Source organism: Macaca fascicularis, chromosome 3 (genome assembly GCF_037993035.2).
Source record: "Macaca fascicularis isolate 582-1 chromosome 3, T2T-MFA8v1.1".
Classification (NCBI taxonomy): Eukaryota; Metazoa; Chordata; class Mammalia; order Primates; family Cercopithecidae; genus Macaca; species Macaca fascicularis.
This window is the reverse complement of record NC_088377.1, coordinates 11,315,007-11,333,583: the sequence shown is the minus strand read 5'-3', so window position 1 is coordinate 11,333,583 and position 18,577 is coordinate 11,315,007. Positions and strand designations below refer to the sequence as shown.

General features: G+C 37.8%; 1 long non-coding RNA gene across 2 annotated transcripts in view; it reads right to left on the bottom strand.

Moving 5' to 3' along the window:
* LOC107129073 (uncharacterized) overlaps nt 1–18,577 on the bottom strand; it is a 523,695-nt gene that overhangs the window by 255,153 nt on the left and 249,965 nt on the right. For both annotated transcript variants that reach the window (XR_010585386.1, XR_012432030.1), the window contains exon 3: nt 17,233–17,309. This is a non-coding gene — a long non-coding RNA (uncharacterized lncRNA). The remainder of the gene's footprint in view (nt 1–17,232; nt 17,310–18,577) is intronic.

Sequence of the window (18,577 nt, the reverse complement as noted above, 5' to 3'; positions counted from 1 at the left end):
TTCATTACATCACTGTTTTATTTTGTATTTTTTCTATTGTACTTATTGCAACCCCAAATTATCTTATTTCTTTTTGTTGTACTTTCCTATAACCTGTTTCCATGAGAGCCAAAAGTCTTGACTAATTTTTCACTGCTTTAGCTTAGGATGATACCTGGCACACAATAGATGCTCACTATAATGGTTTGAACGATTAATTAATAAATGGACATGAGAAATATACTCACAATGGGCCGTGACAAGTGTTTGAGAAAATAGTTTGAGACCATGTGCTGCAGAGCCTGTGTTGGTTAAGGGATGGTGAGAAACAGGTGGGTGCCTAAGTACTCAACGAAAAAGTCAGGCAAGAAGGAATATGGACACTGTCATTACCTTTGACTTCTCCCGCCTTTGAGTTAAGATTCCTTGTCAGGCTGAAGGCTTGCAGTGTAGTTGCCTCTTGTTTGAAATTTAGTTACCAGTACTGTGAGAGTCAAATAAGCAGTGGGGAATATTGTAATAAGTGACTATTCTAAACTCTAGGGAAATTCAAAAATGGAATTCAAGTCTTCCTTAAAAGAAAAGAAGACATCTTAGGAAATGAGGTCTTTCAAATAAATATTACTAAGCATCAATTTGGGCATTATCCGAATTCTGACATCACAAGTGAAAACAATTTCAACTCCACTTACAGAGATGTCAGATTCAGGGAGTTTTACAACAGGAAATGGAAAAAGGTTAAGGCTTTAACTTGATTCAGATGTCATTTGATATATATACATAGGAAATTAGGTCACTGAAAATAATGTTTTCAATCGAGAAATTTACAGCCCAGAATAAAATGATGTTTTAATCCATTTAAGCCAGTGTTCCTTATCATTTAGCTGGTGATGTGTTATTCTGCACTGAACACTTAAAAGCTACAAACAATGGAAAACCTGAAAAAGATTGCTATGCTTGTTTCTCTTACTAGCATTTTAATGAGAGTAAATTTAAGCTATTGAGCACAGCTATTTGCATGGAAAAAAAAAAAAAGATTGGTGACTGCCATCCATTAAGACATGGGTGACCAAGACTTTGATACCAGCCTGGACAACATAGCAAGAACCCATCTCTACAAAAAATAAAAATAAAAATTAGCTGGGCATGGTGGCACATGCCTGTAGTCCCAGCTACTTGGGAGGCCGAATCAGGAGAATTGCTTGAGGCCAGGAGTTCGAGGCTGTAGTGACCTATGATCACACCACTGCATTACAGCCTGGGTGACAGAGCAAGACTCTGTCTATAAAAAATAAAATAAAGACTTCATGGGTGACTACAAAAATGCAGGAAATATTCATTAATGTCAAAGTCACTCAGTTTATGAAGCAAACTACCTGTGAGGAATCAAGCCAAAAAAGCGTGGATGAACCCTTATGTCTACGTAAGCAATCAAGACCCAACTCAAATATCACCTTCTATGTGAACACTTGACACTCCTCTTAAGAAGGATTATCATTCCTCCCTGTTTATCAATGTATAAATCTCTATTCTTATACACACTTCATTAGATAATAAATCAGTCTCCCACACTCAACTGTCAGCTTCTTAAAAACAGAAATCCTTTTTTAATCATCTTTGAATCGCCAGCTCCCAATAGTGTCAAGCATTCAAGAAAGATTTACTGAAAAAGCAAAGTAAACAAGTATTTAAGTGAGGATCTCCTATATAACAAGTGGTTATCATTGACTCATTAGCAATAATTTTTTTAATCCAATCTATTCCTGCCCTTAAATACTTTATGCTCTGGTTCTGGGATCTAAAGGGGAGGGGGCCTGCTTTCCACTTCTGACTCTGCCTTCACCCACCTCACTTTGTCAGGAGCATAACAGCAACCTGCCTGTATTTTCTCTGGCAAAAGTTGCTTATGTTCCAAATCAACACACACAGTCCTAATAATAAAGAATCAAGGAATTGTGTCACATCATCTCAAAACTTGACTATTCCTAAAGTCCTTTTTAAAATTAAAGAAAAGGTCCACGAAATTCCAAACCATTTTCTAAAGCAAGCATCTGATTCAAGTAATGCTAAAGAACAGGCTTGTAACATTTTTTAAGGAAAGAAAAATTTTAAATGTAACATATGCAAGTCACTATACTAATTTACTTAGAAAATATGTCTAGTAAAGAGTGGCTTCTAGCATAAATTATACATTTAATATGTCCAGCTATAAATCAAAACCACTCACCACAGGGTTTTTCTACAGACATTGTCCCACTCCCCATTAATTTTGCTGACTGGAATTTCAGTGGAAGATTAAGCAGTTAATTTTTCAAGTAGTAGCACAAGTTCTCTTTTCTCTTAATGGAAGATGGTGAGAGAACAGTATTTTCCACATTTCTGGCCTATATGTGGAGATGAAAGAGTCTGGTTTTACCAGGTTGCAAAAATAATGCTCCTATTTAGGTTTTCTTTATTTACCATATCCATTGTGTAGAAGTTGAGAATGTTCTTATTCAAGGGAATTACAAAATACATATTTTATATTTATTTTATTTATGGGAATACATATAAATAAATACATATTGTATATGTATTTTATTTACCATGTATTTATATATGGGAAAAGCTGCTATACTAGAGATATGTAAGTCATGCCATCTTAATTGTGTGAAATAGTTATGATTTGAAATATTATGTTCCATTATCCCCACAAGAATACTCAGACCTATCGCACATTGAGTTTGGTATTTGCTTTGGATAATAAGGACCCTGTAATGCCCACACTATGTCACGCAAAGTGAGATACAATAAATGGGTGTTACAACACAGCCTTCCTTTTGGGAGTTAGTTCTGTTCTTTAACTCTGATTTTATAAGCAGCCTCACTCTACTTTAACTCTTTTGAAAAGCTACTTAACCATATATTTCCCACCAGGCAGTCTTAAAGATTATTGTGACCTTGCCTACAATATAAAATTTTGTGGTAGTGTTGACAGACATTTCCTAATCCCGATAATCAGCAAGTGCCTCTTAAACATCTTATGCTAAATATTATGTCTTGTATTAATATTAATGCCACTTTTTCTAAACTGTTTTCCTAAATCATGTGACAAGCATTCCAAAAAGGATGTCCTGCAGAAAGAGAACACAGGAGTACAGCTTACAAAGAAAATAAAGAAAAATGTAGATTCTGCTTTCAATTTATTCAAAATATACTGTTCTTTCCAGTTAAAGAAGAAAATGATTACATATTCAGTTATCTTGAAATAATTAAAAGGTCATCAATTTTCTGTCACAGATGTGATATGGTTTAATTACATTCTATAAATGTATTGACCAGGCCATCACGGGAGACCGTCTTGCTGAGAGGTTATTATCTTAACAACAAACTGATGTCCATTGAGTGGAATAGAAGTATGTATATAGAGATTTGTGTACATGCGTGGATTAAAAAAGGACTGAGAAACTGGGAATGACAGAGTTGGCTGGAACCAAAGAGAGCATGAGATTTGCTCATGTTTTCCGAAGATAAAATAAAATATTTATTCATAGAAATACAGAATTTGCTTATATTAATAAATAAATTTTTCCCGGTACAAGAACTTTTATCCGTATCAGACTATTGAAACTGGGCAAAGAAAATGGCAGACAAAAATGTAATTAAATAGAACATCTCTCAAACTAATCACATTTTCAATGTCCCCCATTCTATAGTAAAACAGTTAAAAGAAACAAGTCTGCACGTGTCTTGGAAAGCTAAAGGATTCATGCTGGTATCACCCAATCATGTGTCTCCACCAGCTAGGAAAGCCCTACATTGGAAGTGGCTTGGAAAAAACAGAAACGGTAGCTTCCGCCATGCCTCTGTTTACTCCAGGATTCCATCCAATAAGCTCTACCGCAAATAAGAGGGTGGACTGTGAAGTCCATGCATCCTACATTAGGCCAGTACCCACACTGGCTGCTCCCTGAAGCTGCATGAATGTAGGTATTCAGTTCCACTTATGTGTTGCAAGCTTCTTCCTCTTGCTTATCTGATCTTATCTGATCCCAACAGATTCCAGCTTCTGCACAGAGCCATAGTGATTCCCACAGTCTACGGTGGCACCCATATTAGAGTATATTTTGAAAGCTTCTAGGGATTATTCTAAAGTGCAATAAAGTTGAAAACCATAGCATTCTATGCTGCTGACTCCAGCCCTTCCGGAATCCTTATATGCCTCTCCCAAAGTGAGCCCCTCTCCGAGTGTATTTTACTTGTGTTCCCCAGTTTGCATATCCTGCTTTCTGCAACACCTTTCAAGGCTGAGACTGAGTCTCATTTATCTTTAAATCACTACAAACTTAGCCCAGCCTTTTGTAGACCATCAATATACTGATAAATAAATAAATGGGTAAGATGTTGAATAAATGGCTCCACATTACTAGTCTTCTGTTTTCTATTCAGAAAAATGAATATATTCTCCTCCAACCCACAAAGATATTGGAAAAGTAAATTGAGTTTAAGGAAAGCATTTGTTCAAACAAATGTATGCCATATAGAGCAATAGTATTGTTAATGTCTAAGAAGGTATGTTCACTTTCCCTTGATCAAATAGGAAAGCTGCAGATAGGATGTTTAGTAAAAACTTATATCAATTTACTCATTCAAGCCTCTCTCAGGAAATCATTCCTTTTCAATTTGTGGCTTTCAGTCATCATCCTGGAAGTAACTTCTATAAAGCAGAATTCTTGGCTGTAGCGATTTTGAATTCCTCTCAGAGAGACAGATAAATGATGAGCTAAATTTCATTTCACTTATGAATGAGACTGGAACGTGAAGATGTGGACCCAAAGGGTCACATAAAAGATTATGTGAGAAGTCAGTTCTGCTCCAGGATTCCGAGCTGGATCAAACTGAAGAGCAAAACAAAATCAGAAGCCACTATTGATACTAACTCAGCAGCCAAGGCTTGAAGAGGCAAAACCTAGACTGCCCCAAGAGAGAGAATTACGTATACCGTGCTTGAAGGGTGCTCTGGCCAACCATGCTACTGCTGTTGGGATATGGAAAATAGCAGTATTCCCTTCCAATTGCAGCTGTAACAAATGACCACAAACTTAGTGGCAAAAAACCAAAAAACAAAAAGCAAAAAAAAAACAGGACATAAACATCCCAGAGATTTATTCTCTTATAGTCCTAGAGATCAGAAGCCCAACGTAAGTCTCAAGTAGCTCACATGGAGATGTCAGCAGAGCTGGGTCTTTCTGGAAGATCCAGGGGAGAATCTGTTCCTTGCTTCTGCCAGCATCTGAGGGCAGCAGGCAGCCCTGAGCTCCTGGCCACATGGCTCCAATCTCTGCCTCTCTGGTCACACGGCCTTCTCCTCTCTTGTAGTCAAGTCTCCTCTGCCTCCCCCTTGCAAGGACTTTTAGGATTGCATTCAGGGCCCACCCCAATAATCCAGGATAATTTCTCCTTCTCAAGATCCTTAGCTTACTCACATGTGCAAAATCCCAAGTCCTTATTGCCATGCAAGGTAATATACACGGGCTCTCAAGATTTAGGTGTAGACATCTTTGACAGCCATTATTCAGCCTACTACAGACCCATAATCAGATAAAAATAAGGTGTAGCCACAAATAACCATCATGATAGTTAAATGTAATTAAATGCTGCAAGTAATGATGTTCTAAGAGAAGTACAGAGGGAACCATGTGGAAGTGAGAGAGGGGATGAGTCCTTCCCACCAAGAAGCGTCAGGGAGGGCTCTGAGGGCTACGGGACGTCATCTTGTCTTGAGAGACCAGAAGAATTCAGAAAGATTACAACTCAAAACATTAAGTAAAAAAATCGATAATCAATACTCCTCCCATGATGCACACATACCCAAAATAAAACAAAACAGCTTTTTAAAAAAGAATGATATTGGGAGAACTGTGGACTTGTCAGCCAGTAACCAATGGTGCAAATTGACAGTAAGTAGGATGTTCTAATTTTGGAATCAACAGAACAACATAATCAAGAAATAAAGTATCTCATAAATAAAAAATAAATATAATGTATGGTTTTTATTTTATTTTTAAGAAATATTTTAAATGAATGAAAAGGGGTAAACCATTTCATAAACAGCCTTGGAGTGGGCAACTGATTAGTGTGTGTGTGTGTGTGTGTGTATGTGTATATATATATGCACACGTATATATACACACATATATATATTTAGATTAGAATCACTCAAAATAAGTCAAGGGAATTTAAAAATTAAATGTGAAATATCAACATATAAGAAATCAAGAAAAAATAGAAAGAAATATTTACCATCACTGGAGGAGGTACAATTTATTAAACTTAGAATAAAAACATTAACATATTTAACTGTGTTATAAATGTAAGCTTCTTTCAAAAATAAATAAATAGAAGCAAATTAAAAGGCATCTTACTTGGGGGGAAATAGAGGAGATATTACATAGACAAAGTACTAATATTCTTAAAAAGCTCAATCAAATTGAGTTTTAAAATACTGAAGGCTCAATAGATAAATTGGCAAAGGATGTGAATAGGCAATTTCCAAAAAGGAAACTCTAAACAATCAACAAATGTGTGGAAAACACTTTCCTTCACTAGCAATCAAAGAATGGCACATTTAAAATAAAAATGGAGTAACATTTGACCTCTATCAAATTAACCAGATTTTTTTTAGAAAGATAATGATATCCACCACTGCCGAGGGCACTGTGAAAGGGTACTCTACAATATTGCTAACATTTTGGTATAATCCTTTCGGAAAGCAATTTGGCAAAGAGCCTTATGATGTTTATACTCTCCAATGCAGTACTTACACTTTTGAGAATGGAGCCTAAGAAAATAATCCTGAATATTGAGAGGCATTATTTTTAATAGCAAAAAAAAAAAAAAAAAATTCAGAAGTAATCTAAATACCAGACAAAAAAGTAATAGTTACACAAATCACATATGTTCACTCCATTAGTTATTATTTAACTTTAAAAAATTATGTTTAGAAAGAATATGCAAATATGGAAAATATATGTCAGTGTTAAAATATAAAGTGAAAAACACGTCAATGTTCAATTAAAAAGCAAAAAAATATTGTATTCATAACATTTCTACTTAGTTTTTTTGTAAAATAGAGCAAATATCAGAAGGACATATAAGAAAACACTGTATTATGTCTGTCTCTAGATAGTGAAACCATGGATGATTATATAAATACTACATATGCTTTTTAAATTCTTATTTTTTAATTCAAAGGACTTATTCTTTTGTTGTCATTGTCAAACTCTTACAGTATGTCACATAAAGCTTTATCTAAAACTACATTTTTTAAATGACCAAAATTAAAGTTTTTCCTTCGATGTTCAAGAAATAATTTTTTATTTCTTTTTTGTAAATAATAACTGGGTTTTGTATTTACTTTTTTGTTGCTGGTATGTAATAATGCAAGAATTATAGATTTGAGATTTCTCTCAAGAGGAAATCCAGACCTCTTTCCTTCTAAGAAAACTGTTATCTGCTACAGCATTTTAAATCTACATTGATTACGCCACGGCCATCATAAAGTGTTTCTACTTGCTCATAATTTCCCCCATAAACTTTAAGTTTCAAATAAGAAATGATACGGTTTTGTAAAAAATCTAATCACGCTTTTTGGCAGATATGGATCTTGAGATAAAAGCTAAGTTGATTTCATGATTTTTAAAAAGACTCCCCAATATTAATACCATATATGAGTATAATCGTATTAGCAATTAGCTTTTAAACTAATTGCTTCAGTTTGTTCACTGAAGGTAACATTTGCAAATCATTTTAAGAAATTCATCAAATGATTCTCCACTGTTGGATTTGGCAAAAATGGAGTTTGAAGTTGAGGGAAGGGGCAAGGAATGCAGAATCTAGGGATCTTGCCAATTTGGGAACCAAAACCCAAAGGAGAAATTCAAAAAGGAGGTGCCAAGGACATATCCTAAGTCCCGGATCCTCAATCAGGGAGCCAGTTGGTGCCGAGAACCAAACAGAGCATTCTGTCCTAGAAACCAGACATGGAATCCACCCGAGAATGAGGTTCACTTGGGATATTTTAAGAAAAGGAACCCACTTTTGTTCCCTGGTATGACCAGTCCTGCACCCTCTCCCTTCTGCTGGGCAGCAGCCACCCCGATTGCATCTTCTACAAGAGTGCTGTGCAGCAAAGCTGTCCATCATGGTGGGAATGATTTCTATCGCTGCTGTCCAATGCAGCGCCCCTAGCCACCTGTGACTCGACTTGGAATATGGCTTGTGCAACTGAGAAACTGAATTGAAGGATGTCTTGGCCACTGAAGGAACCCCATTCCCATGGACCAGGAAGGCTGCCCTGGTCAAACATCCTATTGCCTTTAGGATGTAGGGGAGCCTTTGAATCGCTTCTTTCACTTCTCTTGCCTGGTTTGTAGCTGTGCTGGATCACGTGGGAGGCTGTGGCCTCCTGATACACTATGACATTCTAAACAACCTTACCAGGCTTCACCTCATCATGAACACCTCAACATTCTAGAACAGCCAGTGCTGGAACCAATAGCCACATGTAGCTATTTAACTTTAAATTTAAATAAATGAAATTTAAATAAAATTAAAAATTCAATTTCTCACTTGCACAAGCCATATTTCAAGTTAAGCCACAGGTGGCTTGGCGCTCCGCATTGGACAGCACAGATGCAGACCATTCCCGCCACAATGGAACGTTTCCCTGCACAGCACTCTTGTAGAAGGTACCTGGTCTAGCAGATGCTGAGTGGGCCTAGTTTCCTCCTTTTCTAAGACACAGAAACACAGAGGGTCTGACTTAAAGAGCCTCCAGGGAAGAGGCCTAAGTGCTGTTAGCATTTAATTAATTAATTAAAATTTGCCTTCAGCCTCGTGTAAGATAGACCCCCTGACTGTGGTCAGCAGTTGCACGCAGACTTTGTCATTTTGCTTACTGACCACACATTCTCGTGGATCAATTCTAAATTGGATTATTGTTAGTTTTAAAAGCGCCTGAGCAGCAGAAAGCAGCCGAGATGGCAGGCAAAGGGGAGATTGATAGCAGAATAAACAGGGAAAGTGACAAGATCCGAGGCTGAATTGATCACTGTCAGCGCGTCCGTGGTCAGCTGTCTGCCCTTTAGTGCCCAGAGTAAACATCAGAATAATGTTTAGACAAACACATTTGATTTTTGAGGTAATGGGTATGTCAACTAATGACAAACCTTAGAAAGGTCAAAGGGATATCCATTTTTCAGACTTTTTCAACCATTAATCGTTGATTTTGGTAGCAGTGCACTTCTAGGCAGAGCATAGAGGGAACTCTGGCGTGGGTGGGGACCAGGGCAAATCTCCCTAGAATTCACCTGGCCATCAACATTTTCCTCTATAATAAAATTTTGTTGGAAGCAGAGGGTTCATTCCTTAAAAATGGAGGCTTCACTCGATGCAGAATTTCAGTTGTCTAAAGAAAATCTGCAACAATCTTCTCAATCCTCCAAAGGGACATGGTCCATTAGCACCCACTAGAATTATGCGGACCTTGCCTGTCACCAAAAACCTAACAGTGTGGAAAATTGCTTTATCAGCAGCAGTTTACCATTGAGGAACTTACGCTATTGTTCCAAAAATAAGATAATGTTGGTGAATCATGAGTACCCAAAATTACAGTTTGGTACAATTTATAATTGGCTGGGTTACATTTTAATGCGATTTTTTTTTTTCTTTATACTACCGTCCATTAACTGTGACTTGGGAGGCCAATTGGAATTGACGGCAACTATACTGAGAGCTCCAAAATTAACGTGGTTTTTCTGATCGTGTAAGGCATTTTTCTTTTGCCCGCAGAGATGTGGCAGATGAAACCAGACGGGAATGGAACGTGGTCTAGAAACTGGCTTGCCTCTAGAAAAGCTGAGCACTACAACTCTGCTTCCCACAGAACGTCATGGTGTGAGGGCATTTGCTTTGTTCATATCATACTCAATCAATCTGTTTAAATAAAGCCACTTACCAAAATGCTGGGACTCTCTAAAGTTCCTCAAGCACATAAGTGCACCTTGGAAGTCAGAGAAATGTGAAGAATGCATTTGGGTTGTACCTGTAAAATATGTGTAGGATGCATATCCCTCAGAGAAAATAGCGGGATGGGAGAGAAAGCACAAAAACATATGGACGGCTGTTTCCTTAGTTGTGTAAAATCCCAGCAAACTTACTGCAGAAGGTGGGTACGTAGGAAATAAGTGTGCATTTGAATACATTTGCAGGGTGGGTGGTGTCAGCTCAGGCTGCCATAACAAAACACCCTAGACTGGCGTGAACAACAGACAGTTATTTTCTCAGTTCTGGAAGCTGGATGTCCAAGATCGAGGTGCCGGCATTGCTGAGTTTGAGTTCTAGTGAGGGTTGTCTTCCTAGCTTGTAAACAGATACTCACTTGGCACAGGGGAAAGGAGAGAGGGAGATCTCCCTAAAGTCTCCTCTTCTAAAGGCACTAATCCCATCATGAGGGCCCCACCTTCATGACCTCAATCTAAACCTTTGGCTTTCCAAAGACGCCATCTCCAAATACCATCGCATTGGGAGTTGGGCTTCAGCACATGAATTGACAGTCAGAGGGACACAGCTCAGCCCATATTGGGAGGCACATGCTTATCAGTTTTTGGAGGTGGGTGTTACTGATGTTCACCAATTTCCAGTTCTTGTCTATTTCTGGTGAAGCGCTACTTACATTTCTTCACTCCCTTGAAATTAAGCTTAGCTATGTGGTTAGTCATGGTTCATGAAATATGACATGTGTCACTTTTGGCATTTCATGACTGTTACTCAGCTCTCCTCCCATGTCTTCCCCTGTTAGCGAGCCCCAAAGCCCCTTGGGGAGGTCATGATGTCATAAAATGACAATCTAGTTACTATTGCTGCAAAAGAACTAAATGGCGTAAAATAATCATTGACTTATGCTCGTGGGAGACAAGGATCTGTAGATAAATCAGGGTATGTGAGTCCTGAGTCAGCGGTAGAATATGCTGCAATTAAAAACTTGATGTAAGAGTATTATTTGGCAAAAAGAAAAGGAAGGTGTACTGATCCATGCCACAGCATGGATGAATGTTGAGAACATTATGCTAAGTGAAAGAAGCCAGGCCCAAAAGGTCACATATTGTATGATTCTATTTATATGAAATAACTAGAATAGACAAACCTATTGAGACAGAAAATAGATTAGGGATTGCCAGAAGATGGAGGGATGGGGAACAGGAAATTATTGATTAATAAACATGGGGTTTCCGTTTGGGATGATGAAAAAGTTCTGGAACCACATAGTGGTGATTATTCCACATTATACATGGACTTAATGTTACTGAATTTTATATGCTACAATGGTTAAAATGGTAAATTTTACCTCAGAAAGAAAACTAATATGATATCCAAGCATATTACAGAAAAACAGCACACAAAATCAAAGAACTAACTTCCTCCTAACACTCAGAATATAAGGTCCTTATTGGGTTACTGGGTAGAGTGTGGATACATCCCATTAAAAATGGTTGACTGAGAAATTATAGAGCAATAGAAATAATAAAAAGCCTAGAAAGAGATGCTGTGCCAAAAAGTGACTAGATGTAGAGTGATTAACACTGGACAAGAGGCAGCAATAATATTTAAGGATAGGAGGGTTTATCTAAGATTGTTTGACCTACCCATAGAGGTTCTATTAGGATAACAACAAAACAGTGTTTCTGCTTAATTCCCTACCATAATTCATTTAGGCAAAAAAGTCCTATCCCAGAACCACTGGGGTGCTTCATGCCAACTTTTAATAAACTTGGTAGATAGAAATCCATTTTCATTATCTTCCCAAATTTCAATGTGTGGTGAAATTCAAATCTTTGTGTAATATTTTCCTCACAAATAGGGAAAGCTGACAGTTGTGCCATTTAGAAGACAGAGCATGAATTGGTGCCTATTGGAGAAGGAAGGTAAAAGATCCCTCTATCTAAGTGGATGGCTCATGTTATGATGATGTCTATTCCAGTTACTATTGCTGCAAAAAAAAAAAAAAAAAAAAAAAAAAAAAAAAAAAAAAAACCAAAAAACAAAAAACTAAATGGCATAAAATAACCATTGACTTATGCTCACAGAAAATAGAGACCCACTGTGGCAGGTTGTCAGCCAGAATCAATGAGCAGAGTGGCAGCTGCGACCTGAGAGGTAATTCTCCAAATGAGAAAAGCCCTTTATTTGGGAGGAAAACTACATTGATAAGGTCAACTAACAAGCTACGGCCAGAATGCATAGCTAAGATGACCCAGAGAGTAAGGGAAAGGCCCAGATAGGTACAGTCAGGCTCCCTTCCTAAAGTTGGTATTTAGCACCACAAGAATGTATTTTGTTTAGGTGTTTCTAAGGTAGTCATTTTGAAATTCATAGACTAGCAGGCAGTAATAATTTCATGAATCAAACTGCCCAAATCCAACAATGAATATTTCATGTACAGTGGCAGCATCTCAGAGTGAGGGCAGACTTAGAGGAGGGACTGGAAAAATTCCATCTGAACCACTGGCCTTAAGCATAAAAATACAATAAATGATTCCGAAATGACTTTCACAGATAGACACATGTTGCCCTATGAGCATCTCAGGAATCTTCTTTAGAGAGGGCTTATTGTACACCATGAGTTAGAATTGCAAATCAGCATCTAAAGAGGGAGAAAGGGGTAAATTTAAAAAGCAGATTTCCATAGAGAGACACAAAGGAAGTCAAACAGGGACAAAGAAACAAAAATGGGAAGTGAGGAAGTGGGATCAAAGGAGGGACATAGATGAAAACAAGAAAGATGCCAAGAGAGAAAGACTCATTTCATCCCTGGAAATGTTCTGGTGCCCAATGCAGTAATGGGAGATTCTGTCATAGGTGGACAGCTAAGAGGAAAGGAGGGAGGACGTGGTTGGCTTTTCATGTCCTGCCCCTTGGCTTATTCTTTCTGATCCGACACAGCAGAGTCTACTTGTTCATTGGCCAAATGTCAAAAAGTCACCATAAGGGGCTGGCAAGGAAAATGACCAGGAACGCACGGCATGCCGGAGTCACTCATCTTATCTGCCCCATTGACATAAATTGCACAAAAGGACACTCTGTCATCATGAAAGGAGAAAGATGGGTACTTGGATGATCTTGAGCTTAACCCACTTACAAAGGACTTGGGAAACCAGGAGACCAGCCAAGTCTCCATATCCCCTGGCCCCAGGGTGTATCACTTATACCTCCATCCACTCACCTATATCTGAATGCCCAAATATTCTGCAAACCTTTATAAAAAATAGAACTGTGCGGAATGCAGTTTATACTCTCAAGAAGAAAGGAGGTGTTTTTGTTTGTTTATTTGTTTGTTTTGCTGTTTCAGGTCTGCAACACTCTTCAGAATGAAACCGGTACTTTCTCTACACTGTGACTAGGAACCTGTCTTTTCCCCAGGTCTCCTGCAAAATTTCTAGCACCTTCCTCACACAAGTTGCAGGAAGCATAGAGCTTTGAAATTATAACGATGGAAAAGGAAATGGAAAGATAGGCCCAACTTTTAGTCTTCTGGGACTCCAGATCATATTTATGTGTTCAAAACAGTAACTTTCCCCTAGAAAAGTGGGATGCCACCATTCTACACACTGGGTGGACCATTTCCTAGCTGCATTTGCTACAAGCACATAGGGCCCTGGCAGAAACCTCCTTTGATTTCTACAATTGCCCTTTTTAAACGTAACAATAGCCAAAGTCTACTCTCTCCCTGCATTGCATCTGTTTCATCTGCATCCCGGGTTTCTGCAATAAAGCAAACCTCCAATTTATTAATTTTTTTGAAAAGATAACTTAAGTCCAAGGTTACCAAATGTCTTAAGCTAACCAAAAATGTAAAGACCAGTAAGGATTTAGAATTCCCTATACTAGTCCCCTGATCGGTAATCAGGTGACGGGTTGTTTGTTTGTTTTTTCATCTGTTTATTTGTTTTCCAGGCACGTTATGATGTGAGGTTCTTTAGCTACATATATGTATCTCCTTCAGTGGTCTCAGTGATTTCCAGCTTTGCAGGATATCACTTGGAGACAGAATGATGCAAACAAAAATTTTAGATTAAAAAAAAAATTTTTAATATAAAAAATTAAAAATAAACTCTAGATTCAGGGCTTTCCAAGAGCCAAATGCTCTGAGGGCCAGTCCCAGCTACTTTCCAGCTGTGTGAGCTGAGGTCAGTTACCTAAACTTCCCATGCATCAGTTTCCTGCATCGACAAAGCTCTGGTAAGGATTTCTGCCCTACATAGTTCACAACACTAAAATGAGAAAATAGGGAAGTGCTAAGAATTTTAAAGAATTCGAATATGAGGTCTTATTACCGCTAACACAGACTTCCGCCCACAACAATCATTGGAAGACTTATGGGTTATGTATGTTCCAGTCACCTACAAAGTAACAAATCAGCAACTTCCTATCCAATCTACTACATAGCTTCCTCCCATAACCTAACCCTGTGTATGCTAACAGCCCACCTACAAACGGATTTCTCTCTATGATATTTAACACCCATTAATATTTATGCAGCTGTGTTTAGGTTAAAAAATAAGTCAAGCCAAGGTAAGAGGCATTTTAAAAAATTATTTTATAAGTTAAACAGTCAAATTGACTTTTTTCCCTTTTGCTGTAGAGTTCTATAAATTTTAACACAGCTGTAGGTTTGTATAACTACCACCACAATCAGGATATGGAACAGTTCTATCACCCTAAAAGAATTCCCTATGACTCTCCCTTTATAGTTCTACTCTTTCCCCTGCCCCAGCTCCAAAAACCATTGATCTGTTCTCTAGATCTATTCTGACATTTTCAAAATAGGTCACATAAATTGAATTATACAGTATACGGCCTTTTGAACCTGCCTTTTTCCATTCAGCATAATGCCTTTGAAAATCATCCAAGTTATCACGTGTATCATCTGTTCTTGTTTATTGCTGAATAGTATTCCATGGCATGGATATACCAGTTTGTTTAATCATTCAACTGGTTTCTTTGAAGGACATCTGGTTTATTTCCAGATCTTGGCAATTTTAAATACAACAGCTATAAACATTTATGTGTCCGTTGTTGTGCGATCATAAGTTTTCATTACTCCAGGATAAACCCCAAGAGTGGGATTGCTATTAAACAGTGACTTGTAAATATCAACATCACATTAAACATCCAGATTTTATTCAAGGCAACCTCATAATATAAGAGACTAATATCATGATTTATCAACACTCAAAAACTAACATGCCTTAACCCCTTTGAAAATTTGAGTTGTTTCATCTACAGCCATACCACTCTGAACACACCCCATCTCATCTGAAAATTTAAGTTTTTTTGATATATTTTGTGGTATTTGATTTTTTGTGGTATTACTATTTTGCATAAATGTTAATGAAAAATATCATTTTAACAATTGCAAAAACATTGCAGTGATGCTTTCAAGAGTTCTTCCTATTGAGATTCTCATTCAATTTCCCAAAATAAAGTAAAATTTAAAATCTAAGTAGAGAGGAACCACCACTTCAGAGTCTGAGTTAATACAAACTTGCTCTGGCATAATTGAAAAATCACTATGCTAAACTTTGTAAAGAATACACCACCATCCCCCCAACAAAGTACACCCTAGAGTGTTTGAAGATTATGTTATGAGTGGCCCAAATGCCTGGGTTTGGCATTTGTTAAACAATCCTACAGGAGCTGCTGTCGCTGGGGTTCTGTGGGTTCATCCGTGGCTGACACCTCTCATCCTGAATCCCTTGGGTCCCATGGGCCCTGGAACGATCTATATTCTCCCGGTTGAAGATGATAGCATAATGTCAGTGTACTTAAAATTCAATTTCATTCTTCCTAATCTATGCACCATTATGCAGGTCTTTGAAATAGTCTCCAAAGAAGGTAAGTCTGTATTGATTCCATTCCCTTACATAGCAACTGGTGTGTAGCAACCCATAGTATAATATGAGGGGGAGAAAATATTGATTCTGGGAAACTTAATATTATTAAAAGACAGTTGTATTAAATCTCTTTCCTGGACTTAGCTGAGCACTTTTTTTTTCCTTTTCCCATTTTCAAAAAAAATCAATGAAGCTAATACTCTTGTTAGTCTTAGAGTTTCTACTACAGCAGTTTCATGTCATCATAGAACCTACGGGAGGTTTGTAGGCTCAGCACTTGAGGCTTGGAGTCCTCTGCTGACTGATGAGCATAACATTTCTGTCTTCAGTTATTCCGGCCACTCAGAGCGGGCATGTAATATTTAAATTTTATTTTCCATGGATCTGTTTTCCTTGATGTGTAAGTCTCAAGATATGGCTTAACCTTAGTTATAAACGCCTAAGTGCATGTGATGAAGCTCATTACACACATGCAATTTTCAGTTTGAGAGAAGTCTAAAGAAATAAAATCAACATGGGGGTAGGGGGAGGTTTTTTTGATGGAAAACACCTGCCAGTTGAAAATCCCAGATTCTCTTTTTTGAGGACCATCCAAACTTGAGCTTTTTTTTTTTTTTTTTAACGAAAAAGGAACAGCTGCTTCTGATTTGTGACAAGATTAAAGCATTTTGGAATCTCTCTCCAGATATCCAAGTTCTGATAGAATGTCTGCTGTGTCATTATCAAATATAACAAGACTGTAACATGGCTCCAGAGTCAATGAACCAAACACTGGAATCTTCTTCTAATTATATAATATAAAACTACTTATAATTCTGATGCCATGAATTTGGAATTCGTGATTAAGATGGGTTAGGCTTTGCTAAGCAAGCGTTTTCTTCATAGATACTGCAAGTCATATTTTAAAAATAAGAGGGCAAGAATAATGCTGAAAATATGTGAAAAACAAACTATCTCCAAACCCCTGAAAGACTCTAGAAGCCACAATTAGCATGAAAATATCTGTGGTGCTTTTAATAGTTATTTTATATCTCTGTCTCCGGCTTCTCTGGAGAGTGATGCTCTCAGCTGCCAGGAGAACAACTAAGTCCACCTGGATATTCCAGACCCCATAAATGCATATGCTCCAGACTGGATGTGATTTTTGTACTCCTGTTAATTGTTCCTCCTGTTTTCCCATTTTCCCATCTTCACTGTCATCTACAAGAGAAATTCAAAAAGCGACCAAAGATCGCTGACTTGGTGGACACAGCTTAGGAAATTTCAGTCTCATTTGCCTCCTCTCCCCTAGAATACAGTTTGCTGCCTCCTCCTTGCTCACCTGGATCATGGCAAGGGCCTCCTGAAGGGCTTCCATCTAGTATCTCTTCCCCAACCTCTGCAATCAGAGTGAGCCTCCTGGGGGAAAAAAAAAGGTGTCAAATCATATTGAAAACTGCCATGGGCTTGACATCACCTGTCGGATAAAACAGTCATCAGCATTGCGTACTAGCAAGGCTTTGCATGGAAAGATGAGGAAGAAAAGCCCAGACAGGCAGCAATGAAGAAATACTTATGTCATACTTGGGTCATGGTAAGAAGACCAAATTAGCTCAAACAGGGATTTCTTTGTAAGTGATGGTTATAGAAGGTAACTACAAAGAAGTAAAGCGGGTCCAGATCAGTGAAGACTCAAAAGACTCAGTCTGAGACTTTCTGACTTTATCCCTCATGCCACGGGAGCCATAGAATGTTCATGAGCAGAAGAGGCAGATAAAACACAGTCCAGTTGGAATCACCAATCACTCCCCCAGTAGCATACACACCACTGAATGTCATTAGGCTACTAGTTATTTTTCCTAGTGACCACCCCCATTGTCTTTCACTAAGAAAAAAAAAAATTACTGACAAGTAATTCTTTAGGTGCTTCCCTTTCACATATTTTCAATTTTTAAGTACACTTTATACTGGCTTAACAAACATAAATGCCATTCTAGAGATTTACAATATAGTAGTATAATATTAGTGTATGATTTAATGTGTTGGCTCTTTCTCCAGAGACTAAAAACAAAGAAGCATAATATATCATCAGATAAAATATTAACATATTAATGAAAATACTTCATTTCCCTGAACCAAAGAAAACAAAAATGATGATGAGGAATGCATTAATGAGGGTTTTAAGTATAAATGACAGAAATTCTAATGCCATTTCCAAATATGCTAAATTACTTAAAATTAGAATAAAATGTATCAATACTTACAGATCATCAGAGTCACTTTCTATCCTGATCACTATGTCACAAGCCCCTAAGCTGACCAGTTGTCACTTCCAAGATATCCCTAAAGCAGCTCAAATTTACCATGGCCAAAGCTGAACACATTATTATCTTCCCCAAATCTTCTCAGTCTCTGTTAAGGGAGTAAGTGTCCACCTGTTCCCCTCAGCTAGAAATGTTGTAATCATCCTTGTCTCCTTTTTCTCTCCCTAAACCCCTGCATTGGTTCCTCATAGTCATCACTTTTATCTCCAAAATGTCTGTCTGAATCAGGCTCACTCAGCATTCTCACCATCAATGCTTTACCATCAATCAACCTCCCAAAAGATTCCAGTAGCCTCCTGAACAGCCTCTTACCAATACTCCAACAGCCAGCTGGTCTCTTCTAATTTGAACATTCCTGGAATC